This window comes from Pleurodeles waltl, chromosome 6, assembly GCF_031143425.1.
Source record: "Pleurodeles waltl isolate 20211129_DDA chromosome 6, aPleWal1.hap1.20221129, whole genome shotgun sequence".
Taxonomy (NCBI): domain Eukaryota; kingdom Metazoa; phylum Chordata; class Amphibia; order Caudata; family Salamandridae; genus Pleurodeles; species Pleurodeles waltl.
Genome location: NC_090445.1, coordinates 97854032 through 97861690, shown reverse-complemented (window position 1 = coordinate 97861690; position 7659 = coordinate 97854032).

Below are 7659 nucleotides of genomic sequence, written 5' to 3'. Positions count from 1 at the left end.
ACCTACCAAGGTGGTCTGTAAGAGTGGCATTCACATGGGCCTCTGCTATTTTCGTGGCCCAAGGAAGAAGGGAGATAGGGCGGTAGCTTTCAGGTTTAAGGGGGTCAAGGGTCGCCTTCTTCAGAATTGGCGTAACTACTGCCTGCTTCCATCTAACGGGAACCACTCCAGAAGAAAGAGACAGGTTGATCAAGGACAGTACCGGGGAGCGGCAAACCGGTGCCAGAGTCTTAAGTTGGGCGGGTTTCAATGGGTCAGCCGGAGAGCCAGACTTAATTTTGGCGCTGAGATAGTCAAACATCTCCAGAGATAAGGGGGGTAAGATGGAAAGACATTCCCCCTCACCTAAGGTGCGACCAACCTGCTCTAGCATCAGGGAACCCGTTGGGAAAGTGCGATAGATGGCTTGCACTTTTTCATGAAAGAAAGAGGCCAAACCCTCACAATGTGAATCCGAGCATATTTCCCCTGCAATTACTCTCTTCGCCATCAGGTCCTTTAATACTTTAAAAATAAGTTTCGATGGATTGGTAGAATTCTGAAACTGTTGAGCATAAAAGGAGGCACGAGTTTGACACACTGCCCTGTGATAAATCTTGATTTGAGCAAGATAACATATTTTCAGATCAGAGTCATATGACTTCCTCCATAATCTTTCGGCCTGTCTACAGACCCTCTTAAGAGATGCCAAGGAAGTGTCATACCAAGGGCTCGGCTCCTTCCGGTGACACTTAGACCAACACATAGGAATCAGAGAATCGAGGGCACCAGAAATCCACTCACAGAAGGAGTCGTATCCACAATCGACCTCAGTGAGCGGACCTAAAGGAGCCTTCTCGAGCTGATGATAAAAATCCTCCAGACTTAATTTGTTCCAGTGTCGTTTAAGAACAAATCTATCCTGAGATACAAAAGGAGAGTCAGACAGAGAGCATGCCATTTTCACCAGCATGTGGTCTGTCCAGACCAACTGAGAGGAACCAAGAACTCTGAGACCTTCTAAATTTGTGAAGAACGGGTCAAGAATATGACCACCTTTATGTGTGGGGAAGGTAATCATCTGCAAGAGCTGTAAAGCCTCAAGATCCGCCAAAAAGCTCCTAATAGTAGGTAAGGAAGGACAGTCCAAATGGAGATTAAGATCTCCCACAACATTAAAATTTGCGCATCCTAGTGCCTCTATGCTAATATACTCAGGAAGAGTAGCCCTAAAAACAGAATCACAGCCCGGAGGCCGGTAAATTAATAACCCAGAGAAGGTAAACTGATGACTAAACGCTATTTTAAATAGGGCACCCTCACACCCCAAAAGTTCAGCGGCTTTCCACTGACAGGGATAACACCGTTTGGTGAACATCGCAATACCTCCACCTCTAGTCGTACGATTTAAAGTAAAAATAGCATATTCTGGGGGAAAAGCTAAGTTAGTTATCGAGGAGTCAGAGTCCTGGAGCCACGTTTCCGTCAGAAAAAGCACATCCGGCGAACCATCAGCAAGAAGGTCGTAAATCTCCTGATAGTGCTTTACCACAGATCTGACGTTTAAGCTCCAGATACTCAAGTCCCGTTGTCCTATCCTCTTTACAGCAGGCCCTAAGGAGCGTATAAGGGAGGGGGGTTCCAATGACCATACACCGCACCTACAGTGATATGGGCCACACAACGGGCCTACAGGCAAACACTCGCAACGTGTACATTGACCCCGAAGGGCCAGTAAATCGGACCTACTATAGGTTCTCAAACGAACAGTCATGATTACCAGGTCCAGAGTTCTGCCACGAGCCCCGCTTCCTTAGCGCGGACGGGCGCAGACGGGCACGTATGAGGGAAGTGCCCCCTTTTACCCGATTGCCGAATTCCTGATGGCGAATCAACTGATGTCCTGAGGACGAAGACCGAACCTGAGTGCTGAACCCAAACGGAGGGTAAATATATGACAATGAAATTGTGATTGTCTGTTTGCTTTTCCTTTCTAGGTACCAACTGTTTCTTTTGACAGAGACCATAGTTAGATGTTTTCCAAATTGATGTTACTAAATTGTTTTGCATGAAGCCCAACATGCCAATGCTAATTAGAGGTTAGTTGAGAGGGGTTCACTAATCTGACGCAAATAGACAAATGACCGAATCTATGCTTCGTTGAATAACGTGATGATGATACTCTGCTAAAATAACCTATGCTGACGCTGTGTTATATTCTAATGTTCGTAATTCTTGCTTTGATTAAATCTTATCAGAGTTGCCATATTGTGATTATGTTAATGTGTTTCTTGGTTTTGAGACTAATAAACTTGCTAGTAGAATTGTAATCAATAGGGAATAAATATCACAAAATTCATATTATTCTGGTGTGGTTATTCATGACTGAAAGGTCATAGTGTTTCTGAGTTTCATTAAATGTCATTGACTAAGGTGAACTGCATTGTTGTAATAAATATTGATAACATTATTGACGTATTGATTGACAGGTTGATTAGCTATCTCGTCCTAAGGTGTCTTCAATCAGGGTCAAAAGATTCATTGGCCTAAAACGAGTCCCAAAGTGAGTAAATTAATAATACAGGGGCACGTTAACAGTTCTGGTAGCAGACCGACGGTTTAGGCCCTTTGGGGCCCTAGGACGGAGGTCTGTTGTTTAATTTGCTTTTTCTAGATAATGCAAATCGGAGGTATGATGTGTTTCTAAATTCCCCATGACTTTCCCGGAATCTCAGAGCCTGCCTGGGTGAGTTAGGTATGTTCTTGGCGTTTTAGTATGTGTGGTGTAGAATTTGCGCTTGCTCAGCTTATGCATATTGCAGGTGTTTTGTGAAATGTGTGTGAATTTAGGTCAGGTAATGTTGTTTTAGTAGGAGTGGGCGTACTCCACAGTATGAGAGTAGGGAAGTCGGCAAACTTCATGTGAGTGTGGCGCTTTGTGCTAAAAAATTATCCACGTGGTTGTTGGTGATGTACGGACCCGTCGTGGTATAAGACTCCGGAGTATATTGACAGGAGACACTTGGGTTTATGTTGTAATTTGTGAGGTTTAATAGGTCAATCGGGCGCGGTTGACAAGTCAAGTTTGAGTCAAATTGTGTGAGTGAAACCTTTGATGGAGATTTGGCAAGTTCTAAAGTGCACTAGAACAAACCATTGACAAGTCGAGAGTAGGAGTTGCGGGTCGAATTCTGCTTGCGAGTGCGGGAGCTGAGAAAGAGAGAGTACCGGCCGAGGCTTCAAGTGAAATCTCTGTAAAGTTCTGAAGCGGTTGTGTTACCCTTCCTGTAGTAAACCGGCAAATTTGGGTTTTGTTGTTAAAGGTGCTCGCAATATATCACATTAGTTTTGTGTATGTGGAGAGGACAAGCCGCAAGACTTTGTCAGCTGCAGTGTGTGTGAGTGTGACGTCAGTGGTGCCGCGCTGGGATAGGTCAGTTGCCGAGAGGGGTCGCGCACGGATTGGCAGCCATCCGTGAGAGGCAATAGGTTGAGATAGGTGGGTGAAGAGTGTTCTGGGAATTAAAGTCACTTTCTGATTAGATTCAAAACAAAATAAAAGACGCGAAAATGAAGTTTTTCAAGGCTTTAAAGAGTGCATGGAAGGGAGATACATATATTAGGGCAAGTGAAGGGGAGCCTACACTGCCTGAGGGTACTCCAGCTTATATTGTAATGGAAGAAAAGGGAGTCGCGCCATGTCTTTGGATGAAGCAGTGGCGCAATTTAACAGAGAAGGAGGGATGTTTAGCGTTTCCGGAGCATGGAACGTTCAATACAAGAATTTTAGAAAACTTGAGGTGGATGTTAAGTCTACAGAAACCGCCTCCGAGACCAGCTCAGTATGAAGCATTAGCAGTCTGGGATTTAATGGCCATACGACAAAGACAGCAGAAACTTGAAAGGAGAATAAAAAGGGCAGAGAAAACTTTAGCTGAGGCTAGGTGGGACAATGAGAGCAGAATGTGGAGAAGGGGAATAGTTGACGGACTTAAATTGTTTCCGGCAATAACCCAGGAAGATGAGACACAGGGAAAGAAAGCCACCTGTAAGACAGAAAAGGGCTCTAGTAAGTCAAAAGAGACTCAGAGGTCTTGGGTAGATGAAGATGATTCAGATGACGAAGAGTTTCTTAATCAGTTGTTACATGATCGCCCGCCACCATATGCTATAAATGACACTGCTCCGAGCACTAGTGCAGGTCCTGGGGATTCGACACAGAGTAAGAGAATTACAAGTACAGTACAGACAAGCGATACAGTTATGATACAAAATGGTGACAGTGTACCCACTGCACCAGACATGCAGACACAGTTGCAACCTCCGCCACAGATTCAAAGGATCTATCCAGATGTCCCTATATTAGAGACAAATACTAGTCTGATGGTGCCGCCTGATCCGATATATACGAGATCAAAGCTAGTACAGATTGAACCAACTCCGCAATTGCTGCCGCAGCCGCAACAACAGCTGATTCCGGGTTACAATCCAGTGGCAGGACCGCAGTCAGTACCTGCACCAACCACGGTGAGTCAAGCTTTGGGAGTTAGTGCCCCACGGGGTTTGGGGCCTGGTCAGACACCAGCTGCCATATCATTACCAATTACTGTTGGTCCGCCATTACCGCTATATGCGCAGGGTAAGCCTGGCGTGTGTGATCAAGGAGTGAGGACCCAAGAGGCAATAAGAGGAGGGTTCACAGGAACTCCCCAACCAATGACACCAATGGAACAAGCAGCAGAAGGACTCAGGTCTCAGCTAGACCTCAGTCTGATTGGGGCTCCTTTAGAGGCAATGAGACAAGCAGGGCTAAGTGTGCTAGCCCCACAGACACTGAGTACAAATACGTCACAGTCACCATTGATGCAGTCCGGAAACATTTCGTTGCAAGGCTTTTCCGTGCAACAGTTGAATGTGTGATTAGAAAAGATCAATGCTTCACAAACTACTACAGTGACCGCAGAGAGGTCAGAAAGGGATGAATACATGAATTTTGTGAGACTGGGTGTAGAAGCTGCAGAACAAGTGGAAGGAACAATGGGGGTGGACAGATTAGAGTCATACACAGAAGCAGAACTGAGGTATCTGTGCCCCAAAATTACAAAAGAAGTGAGTAAGGTGCATCAGAGGTTGGCAAACCTGGCGGATAAATACAACATTGATATTAAGAATACTAAACATTTGAAAAGAAGCTACAGATTAGACTTCGATTCTAAAGATTTTTATCACATGAAGTCCTCTGGAATGAAAGCGCATCTTAAAGAAATACTGCAAAGTGCGCAGATTTCGGGAGCCTCAGAGAAATGGGAAGGCAGATGGGCAAAGAAAAGAGATAAAGAGAAAGGCGATGATCCGGAACCAAAGCAGGCTAAAGCCGCATCGGACACGGGGACAATAAAAATGTTACCAATGAGAGAAACAGCCGGAGGGGTTCTAGTCCATGTACCATGGTCTAGGGGAGACATCCTGTCATTCACAAATGATTATCCCAGGTTGAGGGAGAAGCCAATAGAATGGTACCAACAGACGGACAGGTTTGGGAAGTTGGCAAAATGTCTCTGGGAGGAATTGAATACCCTGTTTGAGATTATAGTTCCACCTGATTTATGGCTTGAGTGCAAGAAAGGTGTGGACTGGTGTAGTATTATCATAAAGTGATTGAGTTTTTGAAGCAGAAAGTGTCGCCGAAAGTGACTGATTGGCAGAAAATCGATCGAACCTCACAGGAGGCCAAAGAGTCGATTCATGCTTATTATGAGAGATTATTGAACACGTTCAAACATTACAGTGGCACTGAGACCATAGAACCGAAAGACATAAATCATCTTGTGTTCAGGTTTGTTGAAGGGCTGAGACCAGAGATTAGCCAGATGATTAAGAATCATTTGATCTGTTGGCAAGAAAAGCCGATTGATGAGGTGTTGCAGCATGCAAAATACTGTAGTGACGAGATTGAGTTCAAACAGAGAAAATTGAAAGAGAAGGTGATGGTGATGCAGATTAAGGCAGTGCAAGCAGGGATGCAGGGAAATGGAGTACAGCAGGTGATACAGCAGCAACCGCAGGGGAATGGAGCGTTTCAGGCACAGCCAAGAGGTCGAGGTTTCGTGAACCGTGGTCCAGACCTGAATACTGTAGTGGTTCAAAACGATGTGCAAGGGATAAAAAAGGTGTCACCATGTCGCATGTGTGGGTGCGGGGGGCATTGGAAGCGGAAATGCCCAATGGTGGTGCAGGATGGTGTTGTTCAACAAAGCAATGATGTCGGTACCTTTCAAAATGTGAGGGGTCCAAAATTGAGGGGTAAAAATCAGAACTTCCAGAATAACATGGTACAGATGCAGGGGTTACAGCCCATGCAGCAAATACCATTGTTGCGTGTTCAACAAGCACAGATGCAGCAGGTACAACAGCAGGTTCCCATGGTACCTAGACAGCAAATGCAATTACCATTAGCTCCAATGGGACAGCAACAGGTGATGCTTCCTCAACAGGTCACAGGCCAAACGATGAGTCAAAATAACACAGTACACCAGTTCCCATCGCGTGGATGGAATAAACGATGAATGGTCGGATGACAGGGAGGAGTGCAGGCTTGCAGCGTCCCTAGAAGTAGATCAGAGGGGACCTTATGTAGAAGGAAAGGGGATGGGTCATAAGGTTTCATTTTTAGTTGATACAGGAGCTACACGCTCTACAGTCAGAAGTGCAGAGGCTGCAAAATTACCACTTTCGGGGCGTACCATAAGAGTGGTAGGAGTAGCAAATCAGTTTTTGACGAATCCGATTACAGACCTGGTCCAAGTTGAAATTGGCAACTTCCAGGGACTGCACAAATTTGTAGTCTGTGATTCTAGTCCAGTATCCCTACTGGGAAGAGACTTGCTGTGCAAAACGAGGTGTTCAATTACCTGTTCCAATGAAGGGATTGAAGTCCAGACAAACAGTGATGATGAAGGGGACGATGGGCAATTTTCAGAGTCAAAGACAGAGACTGCAAATGAAGATTACCCTCTGATAACTTTATTCCCGATGCTTACAGTACTTGACTTGCCACCCAAGTTGCAGGGAACAGTAACAGAGAAAGTGTGGGACCGGACAGGAAAAGAAGTGAGATTGATAAAAGGAGTAGAATCAGTCAAAGTACAGGTTAAGCCGAATGCAGTGTTCCCGCAGGTACCGCAGTACCACATGACACAAGATGTCCTCATTCAGGTAGCGCAGATTATTGCGGACTTTGTGAAGCAAGTGGTTCTGAAAGAAGTGATGAGCAGTCCGTGTAATTCTCCAATAATGGGTCTGAAAAAGCCTTGTGGGAAGGTTCGAATTGTGCAGGACTTCGGGAAAATAAACAAGATTGTGGTAAAATGTTGCCCCATAGTGCCAAATCCAGCAGTAATCATGTTCCAGATTCCGTGTGATGCAGAGTGGTTCACGGTTGTGGACCTGTCTCAAGCATTCTTTTCGCTGCCTCTTCATGAGGATAGCCAATTTCTTTTCAGCTTCAAATTCCTGGATAAGGTGTACAGTTGGTGCAGAATTCCTCAAGGGTTTTCTGAGTCACCTTACATCTTCAATCAGATATTGAAGAAGGATTTAGAGTCGTTGGAACTGCCTTTCAGTTCGACTCTAGTACAGTACATTGATGATCTGTTAATTGCATCCAGAACAAAAGACGAC